The sequence below is a fragment of the Adiantum capillus-veneris genome, chromosome 26 (genome assembly GCF_014529385.1).
Source record: "Adiantum capillus-veneris isolate H3 chromosome 26, ASM1452938v2, whole genome shotgun sequence".
In the NCBI taxonomy this organism is placed as follows: Eukaryota; Viridiplantae; Streptophyta; class Polypodiopsida; order Polypodiales; family Pteridaceae; genus Adiantum; species Adiantum capillus-veneris.
In genome coordinates this window covers 49,910,940-49,934,956 of record NC_140956.1, presented here as the reverse complement: position 1 = coordinate 49,934,956, position 24,017 = coordinate 49,910,940, and the positions used below count along the sequence as shown (strand labels likewise).

Genomic DNA, 24,017 nt, shown 5'->3' with positions numbered 1-24,017 from the left:
CTCTCTCTCTCTCTCTCTCTCTCTCGTTCTTTCTCACTGTACCTAGCCATGGCACCACCTCAGTACCACCCCCCATAACCGCTGCACCCAACACTAGATCCTAATTTAATCCATTCTTGGAAACTCCTTTTAGTGGTTCCAATCTTGACATCCTCTGTCTGCATTTTGACTGAATTCATAATTCAAATTTCATCTTCAGAACTGATGTCTGAAGAATTATCAGAAGATTCTTTTGGAGCTAGTAATATGTGAGGAATAACTATATCTAGTTCATCCAATTCCTGCTCTTCATACTCAACGCAACTATCATCCTGGAAAATTGTCCGTTGCATGTCTTTAGGTAGAATGATTCTGACTACTTTGCCCATTGCCTGCCTTTGCTGCCATGGTCTTCCCCAACGGTGATAGGGAATAAAACCATCTTCAATGTCTTCTAATATAAAAGGCAACATGTCTGGAGGGAAGCTAGAGACAGAAGTAATCACATCTTCAATAAAACCATCTTCAATGTCTTCTAATATAAAAGGTAACATGTCTGGAGGGAAGCTAGAGACAGAAGTAATCACTACCAAAATTAATGGCTTGTTGCAAATTTATCTCCTGCATGTCACTTACTGGTGCTTTTCCTTTATCTGAAGGAGATGTAGATACCCCCCGGGGGAAAAAGATGTGGAAAATGGTAAGAGAAAGCTTAGAGAGTACCTGATATTGCAGGAGTGCAATCTCTTTCAGGGCATTAGTATGCCAGTTAGAAGTTGACTCTAAGGGTTGCAAGCGAATATTCTAAGACGGGACAATATAAGGAAGATTGTGAGTAAGATCCTTTCATCGACTGTTGCCTTTCTAAGGAGATCAATACCATTAGAGACAAATTCAGAGGCCATGATACGATTGTAGAGTTTGCATCAAAATAGCCCTTCATAATCTTTTTAGGTCTCTGAATGAATACATGCCAATGCTGGAGGAGAATGGCACCGATGAGAAGTTGAAGCAGAGGCTTGACTGGTTGGATATTCAGATGATCTAAAGGACCTTTGGCATACTGGTTTCGCAATAGCTATCTCTTTTTTGGATTTGGATCTGCCTAAGTGTTTGTATAGTGCAGTAGATCCAAGCTATCGAATGTTTAAAGCTACTGGTTGCTATACCTCATTGAGCAGAGTCTAGGAGATATCCAATTTCCATTCTGGAGGGAATTCAACTTCTTTCCAATTTGCAATTTCAGGAAAACTACCCAAATTTGTATCATCCACTTTGGTAACAATATTCTAACCTCAAATTTGGGATTCATTATCTCACAAATAACCAGAGATATGCTGAAGGTAGACAAGTATTGATAGTGCGATTATCATACGATAAGCTATCTGAAGATGGTCAGAATTATGTTTTAGATCTAAACCACGTGTTTTAATGAGGAGAGAAATTACCTCGTCAAAATATTTATCTGTGAGACTACAAGGAAAGTTAGGAAAACATTCTATGTAGATTGGACGACAAACTTCCTTGTAAGGTGCTAATTGTCTGGTTAAGTACGTTTCTATGCCTAGTATCAAGTAGGGCTCCTATACAAGAAGCATTAAGGCCTTTTTGAAACAAAGGTATTATGACCATGGCAATATAGCCTATGTGCACAAACTGACGTCCTTTGCTTAATGCTTTCTTCCGAGACTCAGAGAGTTCTGTGAACAAATGGATTATGTAATTATCAAAATCACTATCTTTGATGGTTAGTTTACCATGTGTTTCATGGTATAAGGTATTAGCAGAAAGAGAAAAAAAATTGTTATGCTTATATACCTAGGAAGTAGAAACCCTAGGTAAACTCCATTTCCCAGTAGCGTTAGCTTCTTCAATTTTGACGTTGTCACAGAGGAGTTTGTTGAAGGATGATATGATCATTGCCATGTTGAATAGTTGATTATTCCAACAACGTAGCTAGATGTCTAAGGTGTCAATTTGGTAGTGGCTCGAAACATAAGGATTTTCCTCGCAAGTTTTCCACTGTGCTAAAAGAACCTGTAATTACTTCTGTCTCTAGTGGCACCAACCCTAGCGACAGCGACTACACAGTGAAGGAAGCTCCAACAACAAATTCTAGGCAACCCTCACAAGCACAGAGAGTATTCTAGTGATACCTCACATGGGTAATCGTAATCTATAAACACCAATGGCTATGATATCAATTTAGGGCAAAAGCAAGAAGCACAACATAACGACAGAGTAATGACGAATAGATGGATACACAGAGTAATGACAATGAACACTGATAGAACATAAGAAACTTATATTGCTGGAGGTTACAAAGGGTAAGATCTCAAATCTATAGTGATGGTAGATGTACAAGGGGATAGTAGCTAAAAAATAGTGAGCTCGCTCAAAACACTCTCCCTTTACAATCAAGCAAGACCTCTTTTTTATAGAGGATTGGGCACTTGCGTGATATTTACGCGAGGTGACGTGTTACATTCTTAGGTAAAGTGCCTTTTTTCAGTAGTGGGTTTTGCTTGCATCATTGCTCATCTTTGTTTATCCCTTTTGTATGACATCAGTGCTTTGGTAACTTTTTATACGAGAGACAAGATCTACAATATTATTTTTATGCCTGGGAATATATCCATAAGAAATATCGAAGTGACTGAGCCTTTAGGCCCATTGGTAAATTTGAGCATCCCAACTTTACCAGCATTCTTTTCTTTTAGGAATTTATCAAAGTGTTTGAGGCCACTTCTAAGTGTAAAAGGCATTCCCATAAGGAATAGGCAAAAGGATAAAACAACATTGACTCCTGCCAAAAGTTCTTTTTGAATTGAATGGTACCGGATCTTTGCATCCTTGAAGCGCCCTGGAGCCCATTGGAAGATGATGGGGGTTCCATTATGATCTTCATAGAGAATGCCTCCCCATGCTTCTTCAGAGGCATCGGAATAGACCATAAGAGGTTTATCAGTAGGGATATTGATGGGAGGAAAATTCTAGAGGAAACCTGCTTGACCTTCATCACTGCCTGTGATAGTTCATCAGCCCAAAAGAAATTTTCACTTCTTTCAAGACTTTTGAAGGGTAATAAGTTCTTGGCCACTTGAGGGTATTGAGGAGCAATCCACTATAAACATCCAATAAAGGATTGGACTTCTTTGCGATCCTTAAGTTGATTGGGAAAGCTTCGTAGCTTGTGCAGTACATGTTCTTGCATTTTAATACATCTTTTCAATTCCCAAAAACTCTACCTGTGGCTTACAGAGACCTCTCTTTTTTAAGCTGAGCACCAACCCTGTCTTGTGCAACTTTTGTATAAAGAGTTGAAGGTGCTTGACATGGCTTTGAACATCTTTAGAGTAGACCTCAATATAGAGAAGTAGAAATTCTTTACAATCAGCAAAGAGAATTTTGATCCGTTCTTGACAGAGAGAAGGAGCTGGCTTGAGTCCCATAGGAAGCACATTCCTACGGCGCGCGTGAAACATGTTTTGACCCCAAAATACACCTCCGCGTGCCGTTAGTATAAGGGTACATAAAGACTCTCTCTCTCTCTTTCTCCCGCCTTCCCCAGTCTCTACACTTTTTCTTCCTCTCTCTATAACAAACAGACATACACACACACACACACACACACTCGTGGATACACTCCATCTCTCTCACTCGTGGATGCACAGTACTAAAGGCGCGCAAAGAGACATACAAACCAGAAGTGCATGTCTCCGCGCGCCTTTAGTATAGAGAGAGAGAGAGAGAGAGGTTGTGTGTGTGTGTGTGTGTGTGTATGTTATATTTGTGTGTCTGTGTGTTTGTGTGTGTGTGTGTGTGTATGTTATATGCGTGTGTCTGTGTGTTTATGTGTGTGTGTGTGTGTTGTATGTTATATGCGTGTGTCTGTGTGTTTATGTGTGTGTGTGTGTGTGTGTGTCTGTGTGTGTGTGTGTATGTTATATGCGTGTGTCTGTGTGTTTATGTGTGTGTGTGTGTGTGTGTGTGTATGTTATATGTGTGTGTCTGTGTGTTTATGTGTGTGTGTGTGTGTGTGTGTGTGTTGTATTTGTGTGTGTTTGTGTATGTGTGTGTGTGTTGTGTGTTAAGAGAGAGCTAGATATGGAATATACTCTGAGAGAAACAGAGAGAGAAAAAGAGACAGAGAGCCAGAGAGAGAGAGAGAGAGAGAGAGAGAGAGGGAGAGGAGAGGGACATTTCAAAAACAAAGAGAGAAGCACAGCCTGACCTTTTGGAAAGAGAGAGAGATAGAGAGAGAAAGAGAGAGAGAGAGAGAGAGCCAAACCTTCTAAGGACGCAGACCTGGTTATGTCGAAGATGGGTCAACTCAATCTTGCAGGTGCTTTCTGTCGGAAACGTAGACGACGGCTCTCTGTCTCTTTCTCTCACTCTCTTTGACGCGGTGTGGTTTTTTCTCTCTCATCACTTTTATATGTGACGTACGAAAGTATGTGCTCAATAAATGACCGCACGTGCGGCATCATGCAATTATATTCTATTTTTTAGTAACACGTGGGGCGCCGCCGTGTGTATCCGTTATAAGTGTCATTTTCAGAGAGAGAGAGAGAGAGGGGGGGGGAGAGAGAGAGAGAGAGAGAGAGAGAGAGAGAGAGAGAGAGAGAGAGAGAGAGAGAGAGAGAGAGAGAGAGAGAGAGAGAGAGAGACTCATTACTGCTAGAGAGTGATAGGGAGAGAGAGAGAACCATAGAAAGAGAGAGAGAGAGAGAGAGAGAGAGAGAGAGAGAGAGAGAGAGAGATTTACAGAGAGAAAGCAATGGAGAAGACACCTCCCATGGAGTTTCTGCAAACTCCACCAACAAAAGGTGATCTCTCACTCTGTCTCTCTGTATTTCCAACAATAGGTAGCAAATTGTGTGTGTGTGTGTGTGTGTGTGTGTGTGTGTGTGTGTGTGTGTGTGTGTGTGTGTGTGGAAACAAAGAAAACCCATACTGTTGTTCAACACACACACACACCTCAACACATACTTACACAGACAAACACACACACACACACACACAAACACTCTCTCTCTCTCTCTCTCTCTCTCTCTCTCTCTCTCTCTCTCTCTCTCTCCCCCTCCCTTGTTGAGATGTCGAGCTCTACACCTTGAGCTGGCATCCACTACGGGTCTTGGCCGCTTACGGCATTTACTCACTGGCGCGTTAGGTGACCGACACGGAGGATCTCTGCCAGTGATTCTACATTTGGACTACACTTATAGTGCCAGCCTAGTACGCTTCTAGCGAGTTCACACTTAGTGACCGCATGTACATATGTGCTACTTTTCAGCTTTAGCACTTAGTCATTTTGTACTCTCTTTTCTGTGAAGAAGAAGAAGAAGCTTTCCATCTCTGTGTGCTTTGTTCTTGTCTTGTGTAGTTCTCTTGCATCCTCATTCTTTACATGGTATCAGAGCCTGGTGCAAGCAAGAGAGGCTAAGAGAGCAAGAGCATCACAATCCCCTCGTTCGCAATCCACGACCAAATGCCGAGTTTCTGAACAGGTCTCCAAAGTGCAGTATACAGAGATTTACTGTACAAGTACAGTGGTTGTATGTACGCTTGATTGTGGACACTCGTTGAGTGTAGAAAGCGTTACAGGTACCACGATAGCAGGTTCAGCAGATTTGCAGGTTTTTGCAGATTGCAGCTATTTTGTCTTACTGCTTCAAGATGTCTGACGGTTTCAGTCAGATTGTTACTGAGAAGCTTGAGAAAAATAACTACCCTGCATGGAGGTTCAGAATAACAAATTTCCTAAAAGGAAAAGGTTATTGGGACTATGTAGAAGGAGACAATGAAAAGGAACCAGAGATTCCCGAGGCAAATGCTACAGTAGAACAAAGGAAAGCTTTGAGGGACTGGCAACAAGGCCAGAGCAAAGTGATGTATTGGCTTTCTATGAGCATCACAGATGGTATGATGGGCTATCTACAGGATGCTGAAACCCCCGCCATTGCATGGAGAAACTTAGGCAGAGTGTTCGAGGTGAACACCAAAGCCAAGAAGCTTCAACTAAAGTCGGAGCTAAATCAGGTTAAGAGGAACAACCTCTCAATCAATGATTATGCCTTGAAGATCAAGAGTATCATTGAAGCTCTTGGATCTATTAAAGTCTCAGTGGAAGATGATGACATTGTCCGTGCATGCTTGGATGGTCTAGGAGATGAGTATGTACATTTCAGGTCTTCCATGAATACAAGAGACGACATCCCCGTGTTCCAAGATTTGATTTCTATGCTTATTCTTGAGGAGAAGAACCTTGACACATCTTCTTCTCATGGCAGAAATAATTATGAACAGGCCTTCTATTCTAACTCCAACAGAGGTAGAGGTAGAGGTCGTGGTCGAGGCCCAAGGGGTTGCAGGGGCCAATTTCTGGAATGGCAATCAAATCAAAACAATACAGGTGGCAGGGGAAACCAGTCTCAAGGCAGGGGGAGTCAAAGAGGTCGTGGTGCAGGATCAAGCAGGCAGCAACATACTCCAGATAGTAGAGAATGTTGGACTTGTGGTGAAAGAGGTCACATGTCACGTGACTGTCCAAAGGGAAAAGCAAGTAGAAAGAGAGAACAGGGCAACTATGCATCTACTAGCAGAGATGCAGATGACAGCAGAAACGAGCGCATGTTTGTTATGCAGCATGTAATGAATACAATGACTGCAGAGAATACCACCCAAGATGATGTTTGGTATGTGGATTCAGGTGCCTCTAATCACATGACGTCTCGTGGAGAGTGGTTTAGAGATATGCGCAAACCAGATGTGTCAGGCTATGTGCAAACAGGAGATGACACAGCTCACCCCATTGCTCATGTAGGGGACATACCTCTAAATACGAAGAGTGGGAAATCAAAGTACTTAGCAGATGTACTTCATGTCCCAAACATTACAAAGAATCTTGTTTCTGTTGGACAAATGGTTGAGCAGGGTTTGCAGGTTCGCTCAATCCAAATGGCTATTATGTAGAAGATTTCCAGAATGGCTGCAAGCTGATCACAGAGGGCAAATGTGCGGGCAGAATGTTTACGTTGAATGTAGACATGCCTGAGGTAAAAGCTACATTATTTGCACAGGGCACAGGTGTTGTGGCTGATGTTGACATTTGGCACAAACGCATTGGCCATGTCAATGAGCAGAGATTGCGCAGCATGCAATCAAAACAGATTGTAAAAGGTTTGCCCAAATTCAAGGTGGATGGTATGCATAAAGTGTGTGCAGCATGCCAGTTTGGAAAACAGTCAAAGGGCTCATTTCCACATGAGCGCAATGTATGTAAAAAGCCACTTGCGGTGGTGCACACAGATGTTTGGGGTCCAACCGATATGCAAGTATACATGGTTGCAGGTATTATGTCTCTTTCATTGATGACCATACAAGGAAAGTATGGGTCTACTTCATGCGTAACAAAAGTGAAGTGTTTGGTCACTTTCAAGACTTCAAAGTCATGATTGAGAAGGAGACAGATATGCAAATCAAGACATTGAGGTCAAATGGAGGGGGAGAGTACTTCTCCAATGATTTTTCAGATTTTCTGTGAATGCATGGTATACACAGGCAGTTTACATGCAGATATACTCCACAGCAGAATGGGGTCGCAGAAAGGAAAAACAGGCACATTGCAGAGGTTGCACGTGCATTGATGAATGAGAAGAACATGCCTCATCATTTCTGGGCTGAAGCTGTAAATACAGCTGTGTACATTATGAACAGGACACCTACAGCTGCGGTGCATGATGTAACACCTGAGGAAAAGTTTACAGGTACAAAGCCTGATTTGGCACACTTGAAAGTGTTTGGCTGCATAGCTTACGTGCATGTACCAGATGAGTTGCGTAGGAAATTGGATCCTAAAGCAGAGAAATGTATTCTTGTGGGATATTCCCTTGAACAAAAGGGGTACAGGTGCTACAATCCTACTACACGAGAATTACGAGTGAGCAGAGATGTAGTCTTTGATGAGATGAACAGCTGGTACAGTAATGCACATGGCACTATTGGGGCTGATGTAAAAGATGATGTGGTTGTACAAAATGTGAGGCCACAGTCACAGGTTTTGAGTGGACCACAAAAGTCCTCTTCTCGTGGCTCTGTTGAGAAACCATGGAATGGTAGACTACGTACGCAGGTTACTCCACCAACAGGTACAGGGAATGTATCACGAAAAGGAAAGGAAAAGGTTGATGAACCTCCCTTTATGGCTGATGCATCATCAGGTTTTTCACATGTAGACATGGATTCAGATGGTTCTGAACAAAGTCTTGATGAGGAATTTGGAATTCCGGCTGTGAGGACACCTGGTGTAAGGAAAGTACAAGAAGATGCTAGAGGGAAAAGGAGTGACCCAGGACCGCGCAGATCTAATAGAGTCAGAAATCCAGTTCAGAAATTGACTTATGATGGGTATCTAGCGCATCACCAAGCCTACATGGCTAAGGTGATACAGGATGTGGAGCCCACATGTTTTGAGGATGCAGTTGGAAATGTGCATTGGGATGATGCAATGAATGAAGAGATGGCTGCATTGGAAGCAAATGACACATGGGAGTTGGTGCCATTTCCAAGTGGCAAGAAAGCTATTGGCTGCAAATGGGTGTATAAAACCAAGCATAAGGCTGATGGTAACATTGAGCGTCACAAGGCAAGGATGGTCGCAAAGGGTTATGCACAGACGTATGGCATAGACTATGAGGAGACCTTTGCTCCAGTGGCAAAGATGACGACTGTGAGAGCTGTCATAGCAGTGGCTGCATCTAGAGGATGGATTATGCATCAAATGGATGTAAAGAATGCCTTCTTGAATGGTGAGTTGCAAGAGGAAGTGTATATGGATCAGCCACCTGGTTATGTCGATCCAGGTTACCCAGATTATGTATGCAGACTTCTCAAAGCTTTGTATGGTTTGAAGCAGGGCTCTAGAGCATGGTATGACAGGATTGCCAAGTATCTTGTCAGTATTGGTTTTAGGAGAGCTCATGCTGATCATTCACTCTATGTACGTGAGAGTGATGTGGGGATTGTGGTCATTACCATATATGTAGATGACCTTATTATTGTTGGTGACAATGCTATGGAGATTGACCATGTGAAGGGTCTTCTCAAACAGGAGTTTGAAATGAAAGATTTAGGCGAGTTGCGCTACTTTCTTGGCATTGAGGTGATCAGGACTCCAGAGGGTGTATGGCTGTCACAGAGACAGTATGCTTTGGACATGTTGTCAAAGTATGGTATGGCTGATTGTAAGCCAATTTCTATTCCCTTGGATGTGAATGCAAAGCTGAGTGCAGAGAAGGGTGATGTTGTTGAGGATGTCAACATGTACAGGAAGATTGTGGGTAGTCTAATCTACTTGACTATCACGAGGCCAGACTTGAGCTACACAGTAGGCTTGGAGAGTCAGTTCATGCAACTTCCGAGGAAGCCACATTTGGATGGAGTACGACGCACACTTAGGTATGTGCAAGGTACTCTTGACTACGCATTGTTCTATGCAGCAGATGCACCATTAGCATTGTATGGGTATACAGATGCAGATTGGGCAGGTAGCATTGTTGATAGGAGATCTACGAGTGGCTTCATGTTCTCTTTTGGGAGTGCTGCTGTTACTTGGAGCAACAAAAAGCAGCCTACGGTTGCTTTATCGAGCACAGAGGCCGGTACAGAGGTGCAGCAGTTGCGGCGTGCGAGGTAGCTTGGCTACGCATATTACTTGAGGACTTGGGAGTGCAGTTGGACCAGCAGATTTTCATCCATTGTGACAACCTCAGCAGCATGCAGTTGACTAGGAACCCAGTGTTCCATGCCAGGACCAAACACATAGAGGTCCATTACCACTACGTTCGAGAGCGAGTGTTGGCGGGCGACATCGACTTGGTCTACGTCAGCACAGAGGAGCATATAGCGGATATCTTTACCAAGGCCCTCGGAGCTGAGAAGCTTCGACGTTTCCGGACTATGCTTGGACTCTGCGACATGCAGAGCTCGAGGGGGAGTGTTGAGATGTCGAGCTCTACACCTTGAGCTGGCATCCACTACGGGTCTTGGCCGCTTACGGCATTTACTCACTGGCGCGTTAGGTGACCGACACGGAGGATCTCTGCCAGTGATTCTACAGTTGGACTACACTTATAGTGCCAACTTAGTACGCTTCTAGCGAGTTCACACTTAGTGACCGCCATGCAATGAGACTTTTCCATCCCTTGGGTATTCCATATTGCCGGTGTGAGTGGGATGAAAACACACACAGCGCCTCTATAACGACCCGACACACACTCTTGGGAAGATACACACACACACTAAGGGACACCACTCGGCTTACACAACACACCTGGCCGAGACAGGGAACACACCTCTGGAGTGAGAGGAGAGAGACTATCCACTTGTCCACTCCACACAGACACACACACACACACACCCAAAAAACTCAGCTCAAAAGAGGAGAATTTCTGATGTTTGAATACAAATGATCTTGGGCCAACACCAATGGGGCAAACAGCTCACACAATATGGGTAAAAGATACCAGATACAATCACAAATTGGAGAAGAAGCTTCACTCACCGGAGAAGATTACACAGAAAAACAGCAGAAAAAGAGTGAGTACTTTGGCAAAATGGACAGCGCCATCGCGTTCGGAACGGCCCAAAACCCCAGTCTACAATGTCAAAGTGCTCAAATCCGACATCGGATGAGCAGTTTACGGCCAAAACAGGCTCCAAAAACCCAAAAAACACACCTGCGGCTGTTCCTCCTCTCTTCTCCACGTTTTTTCTGGTCTTCTCTCAGTTTTTTTAGTTCCCACACTTAGCTTTATTACTTGGGCACCCTTGGCCTTTTAGATGACCTCAAACGGACCCCGAACAGGCCAAAAACTGACCTCGCAGTGCATAGTTGTCACCTTTTTGCATCATTCGCACACCTGGCACTCAGCTTTTTTCCAATAATGCATCTGGCCACCACGTGAAGTGGCCCCAAAAAAAGGTCCTCATGATGACCTTTCTGCATAATTCTCACAAGCAAACACCCACGTTGTGTCCGTCCTCATCTGCGTGCAAATATTGACCTCGTTCGCCCTCCTGACGCCACTAGATGCCATCTGACGCACCTGCTGACCTCACGTCGTCGGCCCGCGGATAGCTTCCTCGAGAAGTTTTACGCGCTACCAACTCCTCCTTATTGTAGAAAAACACAATGGTACTAGTAACGATGAAAATCGATGCACTATGTACATGGTGTCCTACCTGTACACATGTGGGCCCCACGTAACCACCTGGCTCTGGAAAATGGGCAATACTTTATTTGATGCACCATGCATGGGTATGTACATATGCGCAATCCCTTGCTCCAAAAAACTCCTGACATAATTTGCCCATCCCCTAGCCTGCTAGATCATTCATGATCAGCAGCAGCAAAGAGAGATATGAGACTCGCCGCATCACAAGTCTCCTCATCCTTCACCAACATTTCTTGCTCCACCGACAACTCATCTTGCTCCACCATCATCAATCTAGCATGATACAATTTAAGACGCAATCCATTTACCCTTGACTTATGTAGAACACCATCCAGGTTAGCCAGCTGATATGTGTCATTTGGAAAACACTCTACTACCTTGAAAGGGCCTTCCCACTTAATTTGAAACTTCTTTTGGAAGGTGTTGTCCAGCTTACTGTTGTAGCGCAAAACCAAGTCATGTTGCTTGATACCCTTACTTTTGACCTTTTCATTTATCTTTGTCAAAGCCTTATCCTGCATCTGCCCATAATGCTCCAAAGCGCTCATCCTATCCAACTGGACCTCTTGTAACTGCAAGAGCCTCTCTTTGAATGCATCACTAGGCGGCCCAAGCAACTTCTCTAACATCTTGACCGCAGGCAACTCTACCTCCACAGGCAATAGTGCTTCCTTTCCATACACCAAATGAAATGGAGTAAACCCTGTACCTGTCTTCACCGAAGTACGGTAAGCCCATAATGCACCAGGCAATTCCAAATCCCAATTCTTTCCTTGGTGCTCTGTCACTTTCGAAAGAATCTGTACCAACTCACCATTGAATCTTTCATTCAAGCCATTACACTGCGGGTAATAAGGAGTGGTATGCTGGTGCCTAATCTTCATCTTTGCACATAAAAAATCTAGCAGTTTAGCTCTAAAGCCAGGCCCCTTATCTGAAAGTAACTCCAGTGGCACCCCAAACTTGCAACATATTTCATCATACACAAATTTTGCCACATCCTTTGCAGTGATTTGTTTTACTGCTATAGCCTCTGCCCATCTAGAGAGATAGTCCACTGCCATCAAGATATAGCTTTTGCCCCTGCTTGTGATAGGTAACGGGCCTATTGCATCAATCCCCCACTTTTCAAACACATCAAACGCCATAATGGTTTTTCGTAGCTCTGGCTGCAACACTCTCTTCCCAAATGCTTGACACCTATTGCAAGACCTACACCAATGGTGAACATCCTTGTGCAAACTAGGCCATACATACCCCTCTTGCAAAATCTTATGCAAGGTGATCTTTAGAGCAAAATGGCCACCACATGCGCCTTCATGATTCTCTTCCAACACTCTGTAAAGCTCCTCCCGCCAAGGTACACATCTCAACACGAGATCAGCCCCTTTCATGTATAAGACATCACCAATCAATTTGTACCTGTATGCTCTACGCACAAAGCCATACTTCTTAGACTTCTGAATCTCCTTTGGAATGATTCCTGTTAGCAAAAATTCCTCTTCTTGAGCCAAAGTTTACCGGCCATGATAAAGAGGTAAAGTGGTCCTCAACACGAATAGCTCCCCAATCATGCCTTGAGCTGCTTCATGTGCCTCTCCATTTAGAGCACGTTCAATGTGTCTGATGCTCCATGCTTCGAACTTTTTTAACAGGCCTTTAATTTTGAAGCACATTTCCTTCAATGAGGTGTTCTTGCTCTTCCACCCAGCACTTGCTTCACCACTAACAAGGCATCACCTTTTATGCTCAACCTTCGAACCCCATGCTTCAAACAAATGTGTAATCCGGCTTCCAATGTAGCATATTCAGCCTCATTGTTACTATGCGCATCCAATTTGAACCCTCTCTTGCATACTAGCTTCCCCTCTGGATCATAAAGTGCTATACCCCCTGAAGCTGCATCATGGCTCTTTCTGTATGAACCATCAAAGAACAACACATGTGCATTGCTGATCTGTGGCACTTCTTCAACTACCTTTCTCACCACCTCTTCCTTAACAATAAGGGGATTCTCCTTGTAGGTCAACAAATCAGCTAGGGTAGCCCTTTTACTATCTTCCACTAGAAAAAAGAACTCAAACTCTTGCAGCTCAATTACCCATTTCTTCACCACATTTGACATGTTAGTACCATTAATTAACTGTGGCAAAAAGGCATAACTCGTCAAGAAAACAAAAGGCCGTGGTAGCAAGTAATGACGAAATCGTCGACAAGCAAATATTACACTGGCCATCACTAGCTCTACTTCCGATAACTTTCTCTCCGCTACCAACTTCACTCGGCTTGCACAATACACTGGCCTCATATAATGGCTGCCCTTCCCATTTTGCAATAGCATGGCTCCAATGGCATCATCCCCTACTGATGGATTTACATAAAAAACTTTCTCCCAATCAGGAGCCTGCATGGCTGACAACCCCCCTAACACCTCTTTCACCTCTTGAAACACTTCTTCACACTTGTCATCCCATTGCAATGGATCATGATTTGCCACTTGTTGTAATGGATAAAGAAGCTGCGAAGACAATGGAATAAACCGTGCCATGTACTTCACTTTGTGTATAAAGGTTGCAAATTGCTTCGTACTCATAGGTGATGGAAGAAGAATAATAGACTTCACCTTATCTGGATCAGCCTCAATGCCATTTTCTGACACCATATGGCCCAATAACTTCACCCTTGGCTGTGCTAGATGACATTTCTTTGGATTTAGTTATCCTCCACATTCATCATATCGAGCCAATACCATCTGCAACTTCTCATGATGCTCAGCCCTACTGCTATAGACACAGAAGTCGTCCATAAAATCCTTAACACAACTACCAATGAATGGTTCCAACACCCAATTTGCTCTTTCTTGATAGAAAGATGGTCCATTTGACAACCCAAATGGCAATACTGTGTAGCAATAGCAGCCCCATGGCGTAATAAAAGTTGTCTTTGTGCGGTCTTTAAGAGAAATCTTCAATTGAAAATAGCCTGAAAAACCATCACACACACTATACCTCTCATAACCTGCCACTGAATCCAAGATCTGATCGATGAATGGAAGAGGATATGGGTTCTTCTTAGTGGCTGCGTTTAAGGGCTTAAAATCTACACAAATCCGCCACTTCCCATCCTTCTTTGGACTGACTACTACTGGACTCACCCATTCTGTGGTCTCCACAGGGACTATGAACCCTGCCTTCAATAACTTGTCCACCTCTTCCCGCAAGGCTTCCATTTGCTCTTGACCCATCCTTCTTAGCCTTTGCCGCACTGGCTTAGCACCTTCTTTCAGCTCTATATGCATCTCTTCGCCCTTGAACCCTCTGATCTCTTCATATGAAGTAATGAACAAATCAGGAAAACTAGCCAGCATATGCAAAAATATATCCTTCTCCATAGCTGAGAGGTCTCCACTAATCATTTGCGTCATTAATTCCTGCTTTTTTGACAACTCAACATTGGTTTGCATCAGGCCTTCAATCACTTCATAAGGTCCTTCACTTTCATCTTCAACTTCATTCGCAAATGCGACTAAACCACACTCCTGGATTTCTTTATCCATCAAAAGAAATGCAACATCAGCATCCTCATCACTGCTGGTAGTGCTATCACTGTCCTCATCTGTCACCGTGGAAGAGTCTTCATCACTAGACTCATCCTCATCTTCATAAAGCTCCTCTAATCGTTTCCTTGTGTCCATATTATAAAGCTTCTTGGTACCTGTCTTTCCATAGAGGCTAATTGTACCATGTCGCCAATCTTGAACAGCTCCCACTGCACGTAACCATGGTCTGCCCAATATAATAGGATATGCTCCCAACCCTGCTGGCATCACATGAAAATCAACCACTGCCTTTGCATCATATGCCTCCACTTCTAAGCTCTTTACAACACCCAAGCATTTTACTTTTTGATGGTTTGCCAATCTGATCCGAAAACCTGACACCCCAGCCACTGTGAGACCCATCTTCTCAACGCATGAGTGTGTTATGACACATATTTGGGCTCCGCCATCCACATAACCTTGTCCCAAATTTTTCCTTTTATGCCACACATCTACTATTGGACAAATGTCTGGTAGCTCATCCATTGCCAACACCTTCACTGAACCTCTCTCTGGCTCTTTCTCCATTGGGTTAACCATCCTCTTCCACTGTCGCTTTAGTTTAGGAACCATTTCTATGAGCTGCCCAAAAGTAACATCTGCCTTCCTACTCGTCAGATCCTCCTTCAAGTCATAGCTTAATTGCCCATCCCCTAGTGGAAAATCTGAAACATGAATCTTTCGACGAGCTCTCCTTTTCCTCTTGGCCTTGACATCCTCGCCTTCATGGCTCTTTCCTTTCTTCTTACTAGGACCTGAGGCACTTCTTCCTTCCTTATCCTCTGTGGTCCTCTTCCCAATAGGCATCACTAATGTATCCTCTAGCTTTGATGCCTTCTCCAAGGTGACTACACTTAGCACTTTTGTCTTTCCTTTTTCCTCTTGGGTCAGACCACTGGTTCCTTCGTCTCCCTTAATTTCGATGCCATAATCATTTGATCTAGTTAGCACCTGTCTTGGCAATGGATACATGTCTCCCCCCATCCTTGGTGGCTTATCACATTGCGGGCTGATGTGACCCAACTCTCCACAATTATAACATGTGGGCGTCTGCCTCCAAAACCTACTATTACTTTGTCCAGCACCATTCCTAGGTCTTTCTTCACCTCCTGGCTGATTTGCAAACCGCCCTCGACCTCGATTATTTCCCACTTGACCTAGCATGTTTAGGCTGAGATTCTTCATCAGATCAACCACTTGCCTCATGTCTTGCCTTAGGCCATCATCTTGCACTGCTGTAGTGACCACTGCTGGCATAACCTGAGTAGTAATAGGAACCACTGGTTCATGATGAACCCCTGACATGCGCCCTTGTAAAGACTCTATAGGCTGAAATTCAGACCTCATTGGCAAAGACTCCACCCGTAACTGGCTCATTTTCCTCAGCTTCCACTCTTTGTTCCTTGCTACCTCTAGTGCATCTTCATATGTCCTAGGCTTCTTTAGCTCCACTCTCCAACGTATATTCTCCCAAAGACCAGCCAAGAACCTGTCCTTCTTCATCATGTCAGGCGGGGGTACCTGTGGTGCTAAAGCCTTGCACATTCGCTCCCATGCCAATGAAAACTTACTTATGTACGCATCTACTGGCTCACCTTCCTTTTGCACCAAAGCCTGTACTTCTTGCCACACTTTGTCAGGGTCTTCAATCTTCACAAACTCCACTTCCAATCCATGCCTTAGATTGTCCCAACTCAATCTTATAGGTGGATCAGCCATACGCAACTCCTCTTCAAATGCTTTGGACCAAGCTCGTGCATCACTCTTCAAACAAATTTGGAGAAGGCGTAACATTTGCGTAGGGTCATGAATCTGGTTGCTAATGCAGGCAACCTCCATCTTTTCCAAAAATTCTTCCACATCTTCATCACTTCTTCCATGAAACTCGGGATAAGAGAAAGCCATGGCTACCCAAATTATGATGCTTTGAGAACCCCTTCGAACACACGTGCAAGAACCCAAAACTTTTTACTACCCAATCCCCAGAAACCTCAATGGAGCTCAGCTTTAGATGAGAACAAACACATGCACATCAAATGAGTTTTCATAGTTGATCATCGGAATTACAACAGGCAAAGGACATTCCAGGATCTCTCTCAATCTTCTTGGCCCAAACATAAAGACTATGCGCTGCTGGAAAAAGATCTTCCTGGACACATGAACATTAATCTGAATTCTTTGAGTTAAATGAAATGGAGTGAATTGAGGGCCATTTTGATCATCCATTAAAGCCAACCATGAAGCTCCCAAGAAGGCACACCTGACTCAACCTCTGATTTTGCCAAAATTCCAGCAGCATAACAGCATAAATGGCTCAAAATACCAAAAAACCAGCCATCATAACTTGGGAAAATTTCGACAGAGTTTCCCCAAAAGTAAAGCAGTAGGAACCCAAAATATAGACTGTCTATGTACGCATAAACTGTCAACAATAGAACCCGAGCATCAAGTAGGACTCACTAGTACATAGCCTATGGCGAGGTCACGAAAAGGGTGCTCCAGCTACCTGTATCACCGAAAGGATCTCCACATTTGAGAATCCCCCAGCTCAATAAAAACCTCACGCTATCGACCCTCACACGAAAGCTAATGCAAATCGCGTATAGTCAAGTCTCATAAATGACTATCTTCCAGACCAAGTCTCAGAAATGGCTGGGACTGCCAAATAAAACCATATATGGCTCCACAAAGGCATACAATGGCAGTTTCCACAAGTAACGTACAATCCAGCAAACAATGCGCTCAAATAGGCGCCAAGTGATGCATTCCCACAACAACTGCAAGTGACATCACTGCTAGTATATCACTGTACTTCTGCTACCTGTACCTGTGTGAATCACCTGTACCTGTACATGTCCCTGTCCCTGTAACCTGTAACCTGTAATCTGCAATCCCGAAGCTCGAAGCTCGAAGCTCGAAGCAGAAGGTACTCGAAGAAGATCCTCCGTGGGGGCACCAAAAGAATGTGAGCGGGATGAAAACACACACAGCGCCTCTATAACGACCCGACACACACTCTTGGGAAGATACACACACACACTATGGGGCACCACTCGGCTTACACAACACACCTGGCCGAGACAGGGAACACACCTCTGGAGTGAGAGGAGAGAGACTATCCACTTGTCCACTCCACACAGACACACACACACACACACCCAAAAAACTCAGCTCAAAAGAGGAGAATTTCTGATGTTTGAATACAAATGATCTTGGGCCAACACCAATGGGGCAAACAGCTCACACAATATGGGTAAAAGATACCAGATACAATCACAAATTGGAGAAGAAGCTTCACTCACCGGAGAAGATTACACAGAAAAACAGCAGAAAAAGAGTGAGGAATTTGGCAAAATGGACAGCGCCATCGCGTTCGGAACGGCCCAAAACCCCAGTCTACAATGTCAAAGTGCTCAAATCCGACATCGGATGAGTAGTTTACGGCCAAAACAGGCTCCAAAAACCCAAAAAACACACCTGCGGCTGTTCCTCCTCTCTTCTCCACGTTTTTTCTGGTCTTCTCTCAGTTTTTTTAGTTCCCACACTTAGCTTTATTACTTGGGCACCCTTGGCCTTTTAGATGACCTCAAACGGACCCCGAACAGGCCAAAAACTGACCTCGCAGTGCATAGTTGTCACCTTTTTGCATCATTCGCACACCTGGCACTCAGCTTTTTTCCAATAATGCATCTGGCCACCACGTGAAGTGGCCCCAAAAAAAGGTCCTCATGATGACCTTTCTGCATAATTCTCACAAGCAAACACCCACGTTGTGTCCGTCCTCATTTGCGTGCAAATATTGACCTCGTTCGCCCTCCTGACGCCACTACATGCCATCTGACGCACCTGCTGACCTCACGTCGTCGGCCCGCGGATAGCTTCCTCGAGAAGTTTTACGCGCTACCAACTCCTCCTTATTGTAGAAAAACACAATGGTACTAGTAACGATGAAAATCGATGCACTATGTACATGGTGTCCTACCTGTACACATGTGGGCCCCACGTAACCACCTGGCTCTGGAAAATGGGCAATACTTTATTTGATGCACCATGCATGGGTATGTACATATGCGCAATCCCTTGCTCCAAAAAACTCCTGACACCGGGTTCCCATACTTTTGTATAAAATATGGTAAATGATTGAAAATGATGTGCTGGATATGAAAACAGATTAGTTAGAATGTTTTACACTCACATAGTTACACATAAAAGAGAATCAAATACACCATAATACCATGCAGTGAGTAATCTGGGTGTTTGTCCATGCTGTCTTGAATGATTTTTTGAGAAGGTTGAGATTCTCCTTGAACTTGTTCATATCACCTTGTGACCAGTCATCTTTGTCGCACATCAAAAATAGGATGTCTATTGATCGCCAAACCTCAACCTTCACATTACGAGTAGTTGGTTCTTGGTCTTTGACTGCAATATGTAGCTTTTTCCAGCTCTGATACTCTACCTTGCTAACATAAGATGTGTTATATATTTTTCCATGTTTTGTTAGCTTCGGATCTCGTATTCCTTGGGGTTTAAATAAAAACCTCCGTGCCTTCACACCACCGATGGATGGTTTCATGGGACATCCTTCTCAGCAGTTGATCTCTTTTCATCCCGCTGGATTTTCACATTGCCACCATAAAGCCCCATATCTGACAGTACCAATTCTAATCACTACAGAGCTACTTGTCGCTCTGCTGAGTTCTTAATTTTCCAAGAAAACCCGATATATAAGTAGACCAATTTCTCCACAATTCTACAAAGGGCATGCATTGTACAGATGTGGACATTCACAAGTGGTATTTTCAAAACCGGTCGAAAAGCAGGGTCCTCAATGTGACGTGTTGGAGCTTTTCTCCACCACTTTGGGTCCATGACCTTTGCAGGCTCCATGCAGAACAAACACGGCGACTTTTCCATTGCACCCATTCCACAATTATACATGCACTTTAATGTGTTGAGGTCACCTGCAAGATGCCACTAAACTTGAAAGTCTCCCCTTCCATCTAGATGTAGTACCTCTCCCTGGTTAGTCTGTCGATCAATCACCTCCGGAATATTAGTTCGATGGAACACCCAATATAGAATCTCATGATCTTCTTTCTTTACCTGCAACACAAAATAAATGAGACTTAAGTAGATGTGAACACTTGAGCTTACCTGAGAATCTTGCTTACCTCAAACGCACCAAGCCACCATTTGTTAGATTCTGATTGACACTAAAATACAAAGGATCATCAATGGGACACTTTGAGAGGGCTCTATTCATTAAAGTAATAGTAACACGCTCTAGATTTTTCTCTTTAACAAGCTCACACTCATCCAGTTTTAACACAAAATGTAATACCCCTCGTGACTCTTCAAATGTGATGTTGTAAAACTCCACCATTCTCTTCTGTAACATCTGCAGGTAAAATATTATTGAACTCATCATATGCCATGTTTGCCCCATGGCCACTGTAAGTTGATTTAATATGAAAGGGCTGTCCAAGATAGTCCCCCTGTGCCTCGTTAAGCTGAAGCCTCTCTTTCCAAACACTTGAGGCTGATGGTAAAAGTTTGGATTTTATACCCTTCTTAACAAAGATGGATGAGACTGATTTTTGTATAGCCGAATATCCTCTTTTGCTTACACCAAGTGAATCAAGTGTGCCTTGTATCTCTTTTACAAGCACTGAGTTCTCTAAAATAAAGCGGTCCACTACATTTCGTTGTAGGACCTTAAACTTCTTGTCATGTACTATATTTGTTGCCAGGCTTCTAGTTATAAGTGGCTTCAATCTCTTTCCTATATTGGCTTTGGGGTCAATGTTTTCCTTGTCAGGATAGATTGAATCTCTACATGAAGACAATGCATAAGTAAATAACAAAAAATTTACTTCACTAACACTATTTAGGCACATGAAAACAATGCATAGCAAGAAAAAACAAAAAGATTACTTAACTAAGACAATGTACCAACCAAGAAGCATCACCTCAATGCTCGGATTCTTTTCTTGAGACCTCCGGATGCAACCTGCAATGTTTCAAGATTGCGCAATTTCTTCTTTTGGATAGGACCACCCAAGATGGTGTCCTTCATTTGACAACTTCGTACCTTTCCTTTCAGTTCCTGTACCTCTGTTTTGTGTTGAAAAATGGTAACCTGATCTATAGAATGTAAATGTGAAAGACGAACAATCTCACATTGTTGAGCTTGGAGAATGCCCTTATAAGTTTCAGCTTCCCTTGTAAGAGATTTACAATAACCCAGAAGGCCCTTTTCTCCATCACCAGCAAAGATCAATAAGCTTGTAGGATTGACAAACGGTGGAGACGCATTAGTCATTGGATTCTTAGGATAGAGAGAGCCTCTCGTCCAGATATCTATGTGTTTAGCTCCCTGAGCTCTGAGCGTGTCTATGGATGCGGGAGGTATATGTGTGTTTGTTTTACTACGCTTAATCAATGGTTGGTACTCATTGTCCAAATCAATGTGAAGGTGATATTTGGCTCATTTCTGCGTAACATTTGTGCCATTTGAGGAGTGCGCCATTAGCCAAATGTGCAAGTTTAATGGAAAGTGAATAGGTGGTTGTGCCTTCGTCCCTCCATGTTAGCCTCATTCCCTCCATATTGACGAGGTTCATTCAATGCAACTGAAAAGAAGAATATCCCTCAATCATTACGAATGAATGTTCAAAAGAGTAAGGAATCTACTTAAAGTACACTTTTTGAACTTTTACCATGAAAGACCTACCTTTGTTATTTGCCATTTTTTCTAGAGAGAGAGTGATAAAAATACATTTTCTTAGAAGGCCCTCCAAATGACCTCCAAAATTTCCTAATGGCTGCCATGCAATCAGAATATGATGCACTTATAGAGAATGACACATGGACTTTATGTGATTTGCCTCCTGGAAAAAAGGCCATTGGTACGAAGTGGGTTTACAAGTTGAAACGCAAGCCGGATGGTGAAATCGATCGCCATAAGGCTCGACTTGTTGCAAAGGGTTATGCACATCAAAAAGGCATAGATTATGAAGAGACTTTTGCTCCCATTTGTCGTATGACTACTGTGCATTTTCTATGTGCATTAGCAGCTCATTTTGGTTGGGATGTACATCAATCAGACATTGTTACTGCTTTCTTGAATGGTGACATATTTGAGGAAGTTTATGTAATGCAGCCTCGCGGTTTTGTCATAAAAGGACAAGAGGACAAAGTGTGCAGATGTAAGAAGGCTTTGTATGGGTTGAAGCAATCTCCTCGTGCTTGGTATGAGAAAGCTGACACTCATTTGGTTAAACAAGGCTTTCGTAATAGTCCAACAGAAAGCACATTGTATGTAAAGCGTGAGGATGATGTATTTCTCATTGTGGTTCTTTATGTTGATGATTTGCTGATCACTGGACCAAATGAGAGACATATTGCTGAATTTAAGGCTGATTTGAATGCTACTTTCAAGATGAAAGATTTGGGGCTGTTGCATCATTACTTGGATATACAGTTTAAGCAGTGTGATGGTGGTATTGCCTTGTGTCAGAAAAGTTACATAGAGACATTGCTATGTAAGTTTGGACTTGAGGATTGCAAACCTATTGCCACTCCGATGGAACAGGTTTGAAGTTGAGTCTACATGATGATGGCAATCCTGCTGATGTCACTCTTTACCAAACTGCTGTTGGCTGCCTCATTTATGTATGCAACACGAGGCTGGATATTCAGTTTGCAGTCTCATAGGTCAGCAGATTTATGCATAGCCCAGGGTCTAAGCATTGGCAGGCTGTCAAGAGGATTTTCTGCTACCTTAGTGGCACTTTACATCTTGGCTTGTTTTATCCCAAGGGGGGATCATTGCCGCCAGACTTACATGCTTTTTCGGACTCAGATTGGGCAGGTTGTTTTGACACGTGAGTTTCCACAAGTGGTTTTTGTTTCATGCTTTGCAGTTCATGTATATCATGGTTGAGCAAGAAGCAACCTATTGTGGCCACTTCGAGTTGTGAGGCTGAGTATAGGGCAGTCTTCACAACTATGGTTGAGTGTGTATGGCTCAGACGCCTTATGGATGATTTGGGTGTTGTACAGGGCACTGCCAACATTATCTACACTAACAGTCAAAGCGCATTGGTAGTTGCGAGGAACCCAGTTTGTCATGCTCGCAAAAAGCACATTGAGGTGCATTATCACTATGTCAGGGAGAGGCTCTTAGCAGGGGAGATCAGCTTGGCTTATGTGTTAACACAGGACAACCTTGCAGATCTTTTCACAAAGGCATTGTCTCATGAGAAGCTTGAAGCTTTCCGCAAAGCTTTGGGCTTACTCCCCTTTGTGGACTGATCATGTCCTTAGGGCATGGCACTTCCCTTTACTCATGTGCCAGCTCTCGTTCACCGCATCACTCCAGGGGGGATTTGTTACCATATACATGTGGTAGTGATGTGTGTGAACACACTAGGACCGCCGGGGCATTTTTTCCCTCTTTAGGAGGATTTTTCCCGTGTGCATTGTATATATGCCCATCACTCTAGGGCTATCCATATTTCCATTGCACACTAAATAACACACTCTCTATTGTGTGCCTTGAGCTTCCTTCGTCTTCTCCAAGCTGTGTGCGTTTCTCTAATTCCAATAGTTCTGCTCTGGCTTTCTCCTATCATCGTTTTGGAGCCCGCCACTGAGGAGTGTGTCATTGAGTACCTTCAGTAACAAGAGTAGGTGTTTTGGTTTTGGGCATCCGACATAGACATCATAGACTTCTGTAAACATGGCAACAATGAATGTATGCTTTTGTGGGAGGAGGGATGAGGATGCACAGGCATGGTTTGTTCAAGCAGATATGTTGCGTTTAGAGATTGATATCTTTGATGATGTAGAGGGCTGATTTCATGTATGAGAGGTTGTACGAGGATGCTTGGCATTTTTATGAATGTCTTCCTGAGTAGGTGCAATATAGTTGGAAACTCATGAAGTATGCTGTGTTGAAATATTATGCATGTTCAAAGCTGCCAGCAAGAGGTCATGTATATTTTTGTGGCACTACAAGTGAATGCATACAGTCTTGTATAACACAAATGGAGCATGAGATGATGCAACTTGCAATTGACAGTGATGTAGCAAAAGCTGCAGATGCTTCACAAGGCTTTTGTCTCATGATGCTTTCATGTTTTTTCACATGCTTCTGGACAAGTGACGTTACAATTGGTCAGCCTTGAAGGTCTCAT

At 43.4% G+C, this 24,017-nt stretch overlaps 1 pseudogene; it reads left to right on the top strand.

Annotated features, from left to right (window-relative positions):
- Window positions 1-949: 949 nt before the first annotated feature.
- On the top strand, window positions 950-24,016 carry LOC147423417 (uncharacterized; annotated as a pseudogene).
- Window position 24,017: the final 1 nt, after the last annotated feature.